Below are 15909 nucleotides of genomic sequence, written 5' to 3' on the forward strand. Positions count from 1 at the left end.
TCCAGGAGGTTACAAAAGAGCCCAGAAGATAATTTAAAGAAGTGCAGGCCTCACTTGCCTCAGCTAAGCTCAGAGTGCATGATTCAACAATAAGAAAGAGACTGGGCAACAATGTCATTTATGGAAGAGTTCTAATGTAAAAATCACTGCTGGCCAAAAACAACAAAAACACTCATCTCATATTTAACAAAGAAACATCTGGTTCATAACACATTAACATTTAATTACACTATAGTTGAATTGCGCTATAGTTTAACAGCACATAGCTTTGTTGCATTTGTGTCTATAAAATTTGTTGCTACTGTTGTCATTTCCGAGCATCATAGAAAACACTCAAGAGCCTATTCTTGTGTGCTTTAATGTAATTATTGTAGTTCAGCTTGACTGTCTTTCTGATGAAAGGCAGACTTCATAACCAAACACATAAAGTGTCCGGACACAGTGTAACTGATGCGACTTCATTTTGGACAGTGCAGAATGATTTCAATTTCTTCCTCTGAATTTAATGCACTGTGTTTGTTTGTGTGCGTTTGTACGTATGGGAATGGAAGGTTAATATAGTGCATCAGCACGCAAGCACGTTTGCAGGTATGAGTCAGTACAGGCTTGTGTACTGATGTGTGTTGTTTTGCGTGAGATCCACGAGTTTGTTGCACACGCATGCAAGCGTAAGTGTGCATTTGTCACATGCAGGCTTGGCGTCAAGATGTCTCTGTTTCCTAAAGGTTAGGCTGTAAAGATGGAGAGATTTATGACTTCTAGCATGAGTTAATGTTTTGGCAGTGGCCTCTGTTGCTCATCTCATTGTGTGTGTGTGTGTATTTGTGTGTCTTTGTGTAGGCCTAGAATTTGTTGACAAGTGATAACAGATACGCTTCGCATAACTCTCCTATAATGAAATACATGATAGATAGACAGACAGACAGATAGATAGACAGATAGATAGACAGATAGATAGACAGACAGATAGATAGATAGATAGATAGATAGATAGATAGATAGATAGATAGATAGATAGATAGATAGATAGATAGATAGATAGATAGATAGATAGTCATTCTTTAGTCACTCTATGTTCCAGTAAATGTGAACAGGAACAGGTGATATCATTGCTTTACTATTGCTCATCATCATCACTCATACTTGTAGTTTTACCCTGTGATGGATGATGACGATGGTGAAGCCATAGACTTAAATATTTCTGTATTTTCTGTTTGTTGAAGAAATGTATCCGGCCGTGACATTTTATTGTTTTACTGCTAACACCATGGAGCATCACATAAGACTGACCCGGACTTGCATGGAGCTCTGTGGAAGTTGGCTTTGTTTTAGTTTAAATGTTAGCTAAATGATTGATGCTTCCTGGTGTCTGGCTTGAGTGGAAGACAGCCGGTATGTCTCATTGGGTATTGTGCCAGTTCAGGGTGTGGGTGGAATATGCTCCTAACCTGCAAAGAGAAAAACCTTTGTCAAGGTGAATTTTTTCTATGTGACTGGATGTTTCATGGATGTTTTTTAGACCAGTGCTGTTTGAGTTTACCACCCACTCCTTGTTTGTCACTCTTTAAAAAGAAGCAGCTACCAATGCTCATCATTTCTTCAACCTTCATCACAGGCTGAATCTCCTGCTGATGATCTGCTGAAGTTCAAACCACAGAATAGGTTTTTACCTGCACAGTTATCACTAGAGTTTGCAGTGGGTGTTCAAAAAAAGAGAAAATATTTGGTGAGCAGCAGTGGTGAGAATACCTTGTTAATGTCAAATGTCAGAGCTGAATGGCCAAACTGCTTCAGGCTGATAGGAAAGCTACAATGATTCAAATAGCCTCTCATTACAACCAAGGCAAGTAGAAGAGCATCTCTGAATGTACAGCAGGTTGAACCTTGAAGCAGATGGGCTACAGCAGCAGAAGACTACAGCTAAGAACAGGAAACTGAGGCTGCAGTTAAGACATGCTTACCAAAATTAGCTGGTTTAAATAGTGTGGGGGACTTTCTTGGTTCACTTTGTTCTTTTTTATACCAAATGAACATCATTTAAAAACAGTCTACTGAGTGTTGTTGCTAACCATGCCCACCCCTTTATAAACAGATTTCCTTTAGTCTTGTGACAGATTCTGTCAGCAAGATGTCACAAAGCTCAACTGATCTCAGATACGAATGTGGCAATAAACTCACTGATTAAGTCACCAGATCTCAATCCAATAGGGCACCTATGGAATGTGGTAGAACGGGACATTCACATCATGGATGTGCAGTGGAAAAATCTCCATCATGTTAGTGTGGACCAAAGTCTCTGAATGTTTCCAGAACATTGTTGGATCTATGCCATCTATGCTAAGAATTAACCCTTTCAAACATGAATTATGACAACCTTTTTTCTTAAGTATTTCTATTCATCTTTAGGCATGAAAAAACATATTTGAACTACTTTTCAAAGAGTTTTTTACATGCCCACTTAGGTGGACAGCATACGTTTTGACAAACTAATAAATAATATGCACTGTGTGTTGTGTTTATGTGCAAGTATACCATCAACACTGACACAAATACAAGAAAACAGCCTTTTAATAGCTGTCCGCTGCAGTGACCACTATGAGTTAAAGGGTTAAGGCAGTTCTGAAGGTATATACTGGGTCCAACCTGGTGCAAGGTGTGCCTAATAAAATGACAGTTGAGTGCATATCTCAACTTTGTGTTTAATGTTATTGTTCCTCTCTATTGTCATACGCTATTCTGCAGGTCCATAATTATTTGTGTCTGCAGGGGGGAGTTAAGAATTCAGTAATGTCTTTACTGTCTGCTTAGCACAGTAACACAGTGTAATGTAGAAAAAAAACCCTTTTCTCAACCACCTACTGCTGAGTGATTCTAAATAGGGGAATTAAAACAAAATGTTTGCAAAAAACACATGTTTTATATATTCCTTTAATCATCTTTCGATATCTCAGGTTCTGCATTTTTTTTTGAAAAATGCTGAAAAGGTATTTCATTTTGTTTCCAGTACATCAGACTTCAATAAAAAACTGATAAATAGGATTTTTTGTGTTCATTTTAAGTGAATAGCTGCATCAAACTGAATTACAACCTAGTTTTGTTTCTTGTTTGTTAGTTTTTAATCCCTTTTGAATTATACATTTGAACAGTTTGTAAAAATATAAGTACAGTGTTTGTCAGAAATGAGGGAGTGCTCTGGTTCTTTTAAATAAAGAATGAATGACAGACATAATCCGGATACAGAAAGAATTTTTGTGACATCAGATACTGGTTTTCACACCCTGCTAGAAGACTCTGATAAGCCTGACAACAGTTTTTGACTGTAAAACTAATAACAAATTACCTTGTGACAGGCTGGATTACTGTCTGTGTGCGCGCGCGTGTGTGTGTGAGTGTCTAAATGTGTGTCAGTGGGATACAAGTTTGACAGATTCTGTCTGTGCCCAGAACATTCTTCACATATGGTTTAATTGACTGGAATAATAAGGTTTTATTGCTTAAAAGAAAAAGAAAAAAACAAAATAAACGTCTCTACTCTAAAGTATGCGTGCATGTGTGAGTGTGTGTGTGTGATTGTATGTGACTGAGAGAGGTGTGTCCAAAAACAGAGGTGAAGTGTTTCCAAAGAAATACTTCTGCAGTGACCTGGAACACAAGAAAACAGAGCAGTGTGCTAATACTTGAGAAGCATCTAATCAGACTTTTAGTATCCTTCTCGCCTGTTCTTGTCCATATCTTGCTGTTAAGTGCTTGTGTTAGGTGTTCTCTTGTTGTGATTTTTCCTGTTTTATTTTGATATTTATTTGTCTCTTTCTTTTAGCTTTACTTCCCATCTCGGGATCTGTGATTAGTGTCAGCTGTGTTTAGTTCCCGACCTGTTTCCTGTTCCCTTGTTGCCTCCTGTGCGTATTAAAACCTTGAGTTTCCTGGTGTTCCTCCTGTTGTCCCTATAGTATTTGGACTTTAACCCGGCTACCATTTGAGCCCGTTCTCACTCCCGAGGCGTAACATGCCGACGTTTTGTCACGTCCCGCGGCGTTCTTGAGGAACGCGAAAGGAGACCTTCGGCGTTCTTATGGTATGCGGCGGGTTATGGCTGAAATCCAGTGCAATGACGCTCCCGTGGTAATAGACGTTCCAGCCCTGTATTCCAGCCCTAAACCTAACCTTATCCCTAGCCCTAACCATAACCTTTTTCCTGACCTTACCCAGGACTTTAATGATGTTAAATAGCGTGTTTCTAAGCGATTTGAAGAAAAAGAGCGAACATGTGTAGATTCAGTCCATACGGTTCTCATATTTCCTCATTTTTCCGAGGTCGTCATTTAGGAACGTGGTGGGTAGCCGAAAACGTAATATGTTGACGATTTGTCACCTAGCGTAAAATGTTACGCTTTGGGAGTGAGAACGTGTTGACCATTTTGGGCTATTTCCCTCCCTGAAAATAATACTTTTTCCTATTTATTAATTATATCCCTCTACTATTACAATATAGTAATTGAGAACAAATCTAATGCAGGGTTGCCTTACTTAAAATCTTTTAAGCAATTTTTCAGTGTTTTTTTTTTCCAGTTATTTTATGGACATATTGTGTAATTCAGTCAAAGCTGCAGTTATAATAATTAACTTTGTTGTTCCCCCCTTTTTTTCTTCAAAGTGAACAGTTGCCTCAAGCGTTTTCTCCCCACAATCCAAAACATTCTCCTTTGATTGCTTCATGATTTCAAACTGGACATACTGTAGGTGTGAATGTGAGAGTGAGAAGCTGGGTCTCTCTTTGTCTTAGCTCTGGATTGGCTTGGATAGTTTTCATACATACATCATATGGCATGATTTTGCATTCATGGTTTTAATGTGACCGTACTGTTTCAAAAATCACTAGAAGGTATTAGTTATAGTGAAATTCTAATCATCAAAAGAGAATATCTTTGAGTTTTACTGCAGCCTGTACTGTTACACAAACTGTTTACCTTTCTGTCTTCAGCTCTTTGCTCCAACTTCACCCATGATACTTAAAGCCAAACCTACAGTAATTAACGCTTCTGTGACTCAGAAGACATCCTCAAAGACCAAATCTGAGTGGCATGTGCAGGAGTTTACTATTATATGTACACATTTGCAAAGGTGATAGAGACATAAAAGATGCACAAAGAGAAGGGAAAAGTCAACCAGCGGTCAGTCTCCAAAACTATATGACCCTGAGAGATCACAGGTCAAAGACCTGCTGAGGAGATGAGATGCACAAAGATATAACATCATTACAGGAGAGGTAGGAGCAAGACCTTGAACTGAGAGTAAACTCTGAGATGAACTTTGCCCCCGTAAATCATCCAGTACAGCCTAAATTTAGTTCAAATTATGGGCAGATTAAAGCACAAACTCAGAATTCCTTGTTATTATTATTTTTTAGTTCAAAGCACTGGAATTGTTTGGCTTTGTTTATGAGATGCATACACAAATGGGAAGTTTTTTCAGCATCGCCACTTGACAGGAAAAATGTATAGCCGAATTCAAAGACACAGAATTAAGCTGCACTGAAAGACTATTAAAGAGGACAGGTCTCATGCTGTGCTTTCAGACAGTGAGCAAGTATGTGTTTAAACAGTCTCTTTGAAGCTAAATGTGAAATGATTAAGTCCACTTAGAAGTCTGCGTGGCTCTTCAGTGTGCGTTCATGTGTGCGTGCATGGAGCTCTTTGAAGATGGCACTCTTGTGAGCTCAGGAAAACCTTTACAGCAGTGCTAAGTGGAGGGTGCAGCACACTATAAAGATCCAAGATAAGTGTGTAATGTGTGTATTCACGAGTGTGTGTGTTTGTGTAGTTGAGGCAGGACCTGACATGACTTGCGGGCCCGGTAGAGCTGACGCCAGCCCCTTGTTTCTGGCTGTCTGTATGCATCCTGAATGACAGCCCAGAGGCAGTGCGTATGTGTGTGGTTAGGTGGGAAAAGAAAGGTTTCATGTTCGACAGGAACCATCAATAAAACAGCAACCGTCAAATTGCCTCAAAACCACCTGAACCTGCTCTGAGAAAGTGTGGAGGAATGTGTCCGAGTGTGTTTGAGAGGGAGAGAGAGAAGAAGAGCAAGACGGAGAGTGAAAGATAGTAGAGGATGTGTGTCGACATGTATTTTCTCTTCTTTAATTTGTTCACTGACTTCAGCAGCTCTGATTGGTGGCCATGTAAAGCATGGTTTGCGTGAGGCTGTGCCTCTGCAGAGATTTGTCAGATGCACAGATGATATTTAAGCTTGCCCACATTTCCAGGCAAATCTTGGGGGGCGGGGTCTGCATTTATGTGTGGAATAAATTAACAATTTGTTGCACGGCAATTAGCATGAAAAAGCAAGCGGCTATTTTCCAGTCAATTTAACATCAGCCATCTCTTAGTGCTTTTCTTAGCGCCTCCCTTCTTCTGCTCTCTCTAGCCTCGGAATTTTATGGCAGGCATTGTGGCGAGTTGAAGCGCAATGATGGGGAGGAGGATGAGCTAACCATGAGCGTAGCGTTGATTGTGTGGGTTTGTTAGTATGTGTCTGTCTCTGTGCATACGTATGTGAGTGCTATTGCATTAAGTTGCACTGAAAAGTGCTTTGGCCTGCAAATCTGCAAGACATAATTGACATTTCACAGCAGCAGAGTTAAAAAACAAGCAAAAAAAAAAAAACAGATTCATGCTTTAAAGAATATAATAGTACTTGTAATACAATACTACTACAGCACTGTGTGCACATTATACACTACCTTATGACTTACAAAGTAAGTTAAAGCACTTAAGTAATTTAGACTTTTAGGATTAGTTGAAGAGAAAGCACTCAGAGGACTGCTGCAGTCCCAGTGTGGTGTCATTTTCCATAACTTTTCATAATGATGTTGTGGGAATTTAACCCATGCAGAGACTACAGAGATGCACTTGCACACGGTTGTCCAAAAAGTCAGCACATAGTCCAAAACCCACAACACTGCATGTAGGTGCTTATTGAAGCTAACTTGAACAAGACCTTCACTGCAAATAAGTTCTGTATCCATTATGACTTATGGTTATAGTCAGTTTACATACACTCATCATATATATGTGTGTCATGGTCACTTTGGGCTTTTACTGATTTCTTCAATTGTTCTTTTCCTGAGTGGAATTATTTTACAGCATATATCTTTAATGACTTTAAAAAACAAGAACTGTATGCAGAACTTTGGCTTTATTTAGGATGTTCTCTAATCCACACAGCATGAATACATTACTCCTAATATTTGGATAAATCTCCCTTATCAACTTTCATCAAAACCAGATGCTTCGGGTAGCCATCATCGAGCTTCTGTCTGGTTATTTGACCACAGTTCTTGGCATAACTGCTGCAGTTCATTTAAACTGGTTAGTTTCCTGGCACAGACCAAGTGTCATACATCAAACCCCTAATTTGTTATGAAGATGAATAAGTGGAAGAATTTCTCCTCCTTGTTATTCCATCTACTTTGTGCAGTGTACCAGTACCTGTTAAAGCAAAACAGTCCCACAGAATGATGCTACCACTACCCTGCTTGGTAGCTGATACAGTGTTTCTAGGTTTGAAGGCCTCACCTCCAAACGTAGCTCTTGCCAGTTGTTTTGACACTGCCCCCTGGAAACAGTACACAGCTACACCTTTGCAGAGCACCTTGGACCAGCGCAGCACACATTCACAATTCACCTATTACCATTCATTAATTAAACTGATAGTTTTTCTTAAGAAAATTTCTACCTATTTAACTTACATTTCGGTGCTTTGCACTTTTCTGAGGGCAAATTCTACTCTTTATGAAGGATCTGGTTTGTACCTTCAGCAATGTTATTTATATAGCACATTTCATAACATGTGAACATAATGTGCTTAACATAAAAGTAATAATTTCAAAACACACATGCACACACACAGTTATTAGGTGTAAGCCTGTGAGAACAAAAATGTTCTAATTGACCTCAGGTCAGCAGGCAGGTTGTTCCAAAGAGCATCACAGTAACTGAAAGCACCCTCAGCACACTTAGATCTAATTCTGGAAACAGATAAAAGATCTGGAGCTGATGACCTGAGAGGTCTAATTGGGTTATAGACAGTGAACAAGTCAGAGATGTACTGGGGGACCAAACCACTGAGAGCTTTATCAACTAATAGAAGGATTTTAAAGGCTAGTGAAGCGAGGGAGAATGACAGTTATCTTTCAAGCCCTTTTGATCAAATTTTGGATTTGTGATCTGAGCTTAACAGACAGGTTACTAAACCATGTAGTATTGCCATAATGGATGAAAAATTCAGTAGTTGCCCTATAGAGTAATTTTCCAATGCTTTCAACCATCACATGGGTCCCAAAGTGATCACCATAAGTACCTTAACATTGTCCCTTGCTTAACCTTCTCTCCACAACTTAAAACCAAGCTGTGATCTAAAACTAATCTCTGATGGATCTTGGCTTGCTTACCTTTTTGCATTGATTTCTGCAATGTTTGTGTATACTGTGAAAAAAAGAGAGAGCTCAAGCAGCTCTTGGGGACTCTCACACTCATAACCTGCATGTACTACCGAAACCATAACGTTCACCTGCCATTTCTTTTAATCAAAAAAGCAAGGAGGAAAACAATGCCTTTTTACTCTAAACAAAAGAGCAATCAAGGACAAGGCTAGGTAGCAAAGGAGAGGGGGCAGGGCTAAGGAGGCGGACACTTATACGGCCATACCCCATATACCTTGCAGGTGTCCTGTGTTTAGCATCATTGGGTGACACCTGTGAACTCAGAAGCAGAAGAAAACAACAACAGTAACAATGATCCGTAACACCAGGTACATTTAAAGTGAGCACATAATTGAAAAAAGTTTAAGAACTGTTTAATTCTATCTAAGCACTGAAATCTTAATTAAACTGAAAGCTTAAAAGAGTCAAACTTTTAAATGTCCAAAATATCACTTTATATGAAGAAGTGCTAGAGAAACATATGAATGCTTAGAGGAGTCAGGGTGCTTATAAGCATCAAGAGCAGCAGATATCCGTATCCTAGAGTTTTCCATGAGACTTCCTTTTGCTTTTTTGATGACACTTGATCAAAATAATTTAAGATGCCTTGTATTAAGCTCATTGAGTCATTGATTAAGACTAAGAAGAAGACTAAGATAGGTGCTGTAAACTCGTAAATGTATTTAATTAAGGTTTCCAGATTTATAGAGCTCAGATCTGCACTGATTATACAAGAAGACACAATTACAAAATATAAATCATGTTCAAAAGCCAAAAAAAAAATTATAAATCACAATAAACCTGGCTGATGGTCTTCACTTTAGCAAACATGCAAACTTAAATTCTCAGAAAGTTAGCTGCTGCGAGCGGTAGTCGTCCAGGTGAGGATGGGAGGAAAAAAACCTCACAAACAAGCCTTCTAATGCTGATGTGGGTGTCTACTCAATCACTACTTCCATCAGACAGACAGATGGACTGCTAGCCAACAGGACACACACACACAAGATGACCTAGACCCCCCACGCTGAGGTAGCAGCGATCAGACGCATCAAGTCCATCCATCAAGACTGAAAGTGAAAAATGACGTCTGGAAGTGTATGATTATGCTCCTGGGCTTCAGCTCATCAATCAATGAACGCACATACATTAAACACAGAGAAGACACAAAAACCTGAAAAATGAACATGAGTAAATTAATCTTCTTGTCTGAGGAGTGTCTGTGAGGTGGTGAAGAGCAAGAAGAGGAATGAACAGAGTTATTGGTGAAGAGAACCAAGATCACGGTCAGATGGGATTTAATCAAGGAGAACGAGTTTGTCCGAGTGCTCCTCAGTGGTTGAGTTTGGAGAACAAGGCTGGCTTCAGGACAAACACTGCGGCATCTTAACTCAGACATGTGACATGTGTGGCATCATGGGCTTTTTTGTTTTTATATCTTCATCCTCTTCTTCTAGTTCTTCTGCTCTTCTGTTTGTCTTCCTTCCACTTTGAAACCCAGCATTATTACTTCACGTGTAACCAAAAATGTTGGTTTTCTGATTGTTGAATGCCACAGGAAACAGATAGTAACAGCAAACCTGAGTCAATAAAGACAACATCTTGTTTGCTGATTGTTTTAGGTTTTTGCTACCTTATCACTACATGCTGATAAAAAAAAACTTCAACACCGTTTGCAGAATGGTGATACATGTGTTTGAAGCTTAGCCATGATATCAAACACTACAGGGTAGTGTTTGGGAGATATGCTTCCTGTTAGTTCTGAAGTCAGATTTCGGAGTTGGGTGTGACATCTAATTAAAGTTGACTTCGTTCCAGCAGTAGTAGTCGTAAAATAACTTTTTCCCAATAAGACAATGTCAATATGAAGTTGGTAAAACTCAATCTGCCGATGTTTTGACAGACAAATCCTCCCTCCTCCTCTGTTGCTAACACAAAGCTAGCCAAGAACTCTTTAAGCTGAGTGAATGCTGACCCCAGCCCAGCAGCCAGACCCTGAACTTCAACAGGTAACAAACTTATGAGCAGTCAGCCTGCAGCCTCTGTTTTTATCTGTTTATGTTTCTAAGGCAGAATTACTGTGGCAATTTTGGCTGTTTTTCATCTTTGCTTTGTCCCGTTGGTTTTTTGTGCTTTTTACTAAGTGAAAAATTTACTTACCAAACAAACTCAGCAGGTGACTGCTTTGATGGTCTTTTAGTACAATACAGCACTTGTACTGCATCTATCACTACTTATGACCATACAGATGAGGAGGGAGAGGCTATCCGGTCATTAAGTCTGATGTCACTAGCTGTGTCTGGGCCTAAACTCCGCTGCAGGTCCATATATCAAACGATCACAATGGCATTACTGAGAGTTGAAAAACTGTCTAAAGTCTTTAATCTTTAATAAAATGATCAGTGTTCTGCTCTACCAGGTGTAACAATTGAGTTTAACATCCAGGCATCCATGAAAACGGAATTTATTACATTTAACAGAGTTAGAAGTTAGCAGGAAGTTAGCTCGCTAGCTTCTATCTAAATACAATATAGCATGTCCTGACTGCAGGGTTTTGGAAACAAATTAAAACGTACAGCTCTGTTATCACTTCCAACATAAATGAAGACAGAAAACTAAACAGCAGTGACATTTGTAGGGTTACTGAAGTTTGGCTAGCTGGTATATAATGATCTGCTACGTGACCGCTAGTGACACAGCTATGTTAGCATAATATAAACAAGCTAACTTTTTTCCCACTCGATAAAAGTTAACGTGAGTGTTCTCGGTGGTCAGGAACAAATGTAATCGCATGGCAGGATGCTGTAAAAGGACCAAACTTCAGCCAGGAGAACAACTGAGATAATCCATCCACAATACGAGGTTAGTCATTCATATACTGCTGCATGGGCTGGGCTGTAGTTACATCCTAAGGTTTTAAAAACTGAGCATAAATAAATGATTAGCAGTAATAAAAGCCGAGGGAGGTCAACAGTGATCACTGACTGTTTTAGGAGCTTTTTGAGATTAAATAGAAGAAAATACAAAACATTAAACATGTTAACAACACAAAAGCCATATTAAACGCAGACTACTTTAGGCCCGGAAGTAGGATTCGTCACGTCATCACTTAACGACCGGATAGAAGATATAGAGAGTTAGCTCCTAATGCTAGCACTGGTTAGCAATGTGCATCGTTTTTGTAGTTATTTCCCTGTTAAAATGTGATTTCATGTACACCACACACTGAACAAAAACTTAACTCTGCATAACTTTAAGCCATTGTAGGATTTAAATAAGTTATGCAAACCCTATTAAACCCTCTTGTATTTGCTATGAAGGGGAAATTATCTGTAGAAACAATCAGTGTTTTTATATCAAACTGTAAACATATTTATTTCTGCTATAGATTTTGGGCATTTAAACATAAGAGTCTATGGAGACTGAGTCACGTTTACAGCCAGTCAAAGCAGTCATTTGACAAACTGCAGTTGGATCCATTTTCTTAGCCCCAGAGGTTGACCCTTCACTGTGGCCCACAGTTCCGTGTTATTGTTGAGAATCCGCTAATAGTCACACGAGACAACAAACTCAATTCTGCTCAAGCACAAAAGTCAATGTAGTGTCCATAAAATAAAGTCTTAGAGAGAAAAAACAATGAAAAGTGTCCACTGCAATCACTGTTTTATGTTTTCATGCTTTTCCCATTCCTTGTGAGCTCCGCTATCGCTCCCTTCCCGGTTCCGGTCACTGTCAACCAATCAGCATTTGACCGACAGATGCCGAGCGACATGCAGCTGGGATCTTAAAGGACTGGTTGACAGCACTAATCTGTGGGCTCGCTGTAGACACAATTGCAGTACCCTAAAGTTAGCATCGACCTTTCCAAACCTTTAAAAACTGTCATTTAATTAGCAGCAGTGGTAAAAGATGGCCTGAGAAAAAACAAAGAAAGTAAAATATGAAACAATTACTTCTACTTACTATTTACTCTCTAGAAATCACTGCATCACCATTCAAAATATTTATAAAAATCTATTTATTTATAGTCAATTCCTAGCACAGTTAATTGGTAGACCAGTAGTTGTTTTTTTTTTTTAATACTTTAATATTAAAATTTGCAAACCTGAGGTGACACTTGGGTTATGTACACTGAGATGATGTGAAGACAAGGCGGAGGTCTCTCCATGAGGTTTAAGCTACGTTAACAGAGTGCAGCAAGAGTGTATACAAGCAGTGACCTGCAATCAGCGTACACACTCCCTTTCATCACAAACATCAACGACTTCTGAGAAAAATCAATGAAGACTCCTCCTCCAGAGGCATCTCATTAATATCTCGGTGCGCAGAACAGCTCCTCGGCATAAATCAGCAGCTTTACTGGGAGTAGTTAACAGAGACGAGACAAAAGTTGATGGAGGAGCAGAGAAACTCATAACGCAAGCAGCTTTAGTGAAGATGCTTGTTGAAAAGATACCACTTTCAGCACAACGTGCATGTGTGTGCGTTTGTGTGTGTGTGTGTGTGTGTGTGTGTGAGTGAAACTCCGAGTGAGACTGAATGAGAGCTTTTCATCCACTCTAGTTACTAATCACAGTCTCATTCTCTCACACCCTGCATAATTCTCCTCCCCACCTTTATAAATCTTTCTTCTCACTCCACCTCTTCCTGTCTTTCTGAGGGCAGAGACAGCAGATGTGTTGGCAGGTTAAATGACCTCTGTGATGTACGACTTAACAAACCCCGAGCATCCATCAACACTAACCCTCAGCGTGTGTGTGTGTCTGTGTGTGTGTGTGTGCGGAATAAAGAGAGGAAAGAGAGTGCTCATAAAATGCAATTTCAATTCACCTTCATCCCAAAACTTGAGCCAAACAAACTCGGCAGAGGTGTCTACACACTCATCCTCCCAACCTTTCTCTCCTCACTGACAAATCCTCCCTCCTCCTCTTTTTTTTTTTCTAATTTCATGAATGGGTTTGTCTGCTGGTGTATGTATATGCGCTGTATACATGAATGCGAATGAAGCCGTTCAACAGTGTAATTACATTGGCCTGGATTCCCTCAATCTGCTGCACGGGCTGATGAGAGATGCCCTCTCTGACCCCTGTATGTGCGTGAGAGCGACAGAAAAATGAGGGTAAACTTCTACAGATTTCAGGGCAGCTTATTGTCACTGTATCCACTAACCAAAGGGATAATCTATGAAACCAATGGAAACCAGTCCTCTCTACGCTTGCTTTCCATTACTCTAAAGCACTGGACTTTTTAAGATGTCCTCCGATGACCTTATATTTATCTTTTCTTGCTATTGTATCATATATAAGCGTTAGAATTCCAATAAGCTGCTATGTGAGTGATTAAAAGCATACAAAGGGTAAATGAGTCGAAGAGATTTCACTATGTACTGATTCTTTATGGGATGTTTTTTTTTTCTTAAAAAAAAAAAAAGAGGGGTGAATCTTATGATTTCATCACAGCAACTCAAACTAATTTCCCTGACTCTGCTGCTACAGTCGTCCATCAGCTCCGTGCTGACAGACAGGCTGCGGACGTGCCCTCTCAGTGGAGTAATTACAGGAAGCCAAGGAGGAGCTGCTTCAGGCACATCCTGGCGCACAGCTCACCTGGATGACTTTTCCTGCACTTTAGAAAATAAAGTTTATTTTATTTTAACGTCTTAATGTGTGTCCTCACATTGATTGTCGCAAGGTCTGGAACCTATGCTTCTTTTTTTTTTTTTTAACTAAAATTGAGTGGCTACCCCCTGGTTACAATGAATATTTTTTTGTCATGTTTAGCAGCTTTGTCGTTTGACTCTGTGATTCTCCCGCTAATTGTCTCAGCAGGGCAGCTGACCAAGATGGCTGGCCTGCCCTCTGGATCACTCCTGACTATGCTCCAACCTACAAAAGGAGGAGATGGGGAAGAAAAAGCAAGGAGAAATAAAATACTTCACCCACCCCTCTCCCGGAGAAGTGCCAGATCTTTATTTCACTCTTTTCTCCCAGCTCTTTCTGTCTCGGTGCCCACAAAGTGATTGGAAAGCACACGACAATCTTTTTTTGTTGACGTTCGATGGCGCGTGATAATGCGGTCATTATCGTGGCTAAAGGAGCAGGTTGAGGCTCAGACAGGGTTTCACTGGGGGCCTTTAAAGCACACACATACAAAAACACGCACACACTCTCAGTGTGGGAAAAGAATGCTTCGAAAAGAGGGACAGCTGTTTGGGTGGCTTGTGAAGATGGCGATTAGGTTTAGGGGAAGATGGCCCACTGTAAACTCCACCTGTGCATACGGCCATGCCCGAGGCTGTGGGGAAAAGCAGAGCCTCTCATTTCATCCAGTCTGCTGAGAGGTGTGTGTTTTTGTGATTTCGCTGTAATAACTAAAATACCCAAATCCAAAATTTTACAGCTATGAAGCCCAACTTCTAAATTATTTTCTGGGTTTCATTTCAAAGTAGAGTAAGCAAATATTCATTTGGAAGCTAATCCAGCAAATCAAATTTATGAAGCCAATTTTAAGTTGAAAGCTGTGACATTGTCCACCACAGCACAGTGGATTTAGCAATAGCTGCAAAACAAACTGAACTAAGAAATTGTAGAAACAACTCAGTGTAAAGTGTAGACGGTATGAAAGAAAACCAAAGACATCACGGTGGCACCCACTGCTTTTAGATTTTGCATTTTGAAGCTTCAACATGAGCATTTTTGGCCGTCACTTCTTTGTTTTTGGTTTCCTTGAGAAGTTACATTAGATGAATGAAAGTGTGGAATTCCACTTTAACAACTAATGCTAGCTAGCTTGTTTAGCACGTTACATTCTCAAACTGTATGGGTGCAGCTCACAAACACACATATCGGCTAATTAGTGCTAATAAAGAGCTACAGTTTCACTCAAAACTAAAGCATATAGATATTTTTGGGATGACAGATAATCCATTAAAAAGCTCAAAAAGACAGCAGCAGCACAAACAAACAAAGGTTGGTCGGCCAGCAGACACCGAGCCAGCTGCCTGTACTGGGACACCTGTCAGTCAACATAGCCACGCCCCTTAAACCGTACACACTGAATGCTTTTTGTTTGTTACACATTTCTCCCTGAAACTGACAGCTGGTCATTTGGACTGGCAGGTTATGGTTTCCTAGGTAACCCTATAGGTGGTTTTATGTCACTCAACGGTATTCTTCAGTCTCATTGGTAGTCACTTCAGTCGCCTGCCCAAAAGTTTATTACAGGTCCCGCCCACTTCACATCGCCAGCAGTTATTTCGTTCATGGTTGCTTCACGAAATCATTCTTTGGTCTCTGTGAATCACCTCTAGTGTTTATGCAGCTCTTCCAGGGAGATAAGATCTAAAAACATTGACCTCACTCAAATTGATTTTAAATACAACAAAGCAAATGTATGCAAGCTTCCATCAGTAAGAAAAAATGGGAAGAAAA

Source organism: Neolamprologus brichardi, chromosome 22, assembly GCF_056152115.1.
Source record: "Neolamprologus brichardi isolate AB-2024 chromosome 22, ASM5615211v1, whole genome shotgun sequence".
In the NCBI taxonomy this organism is placed as follows: Eukaryota; Metazoa; Chordata; class Actinopteri; order Cichliformes; family Cichlidae; genus Neolamprologus; species Neolamprologus brichardi.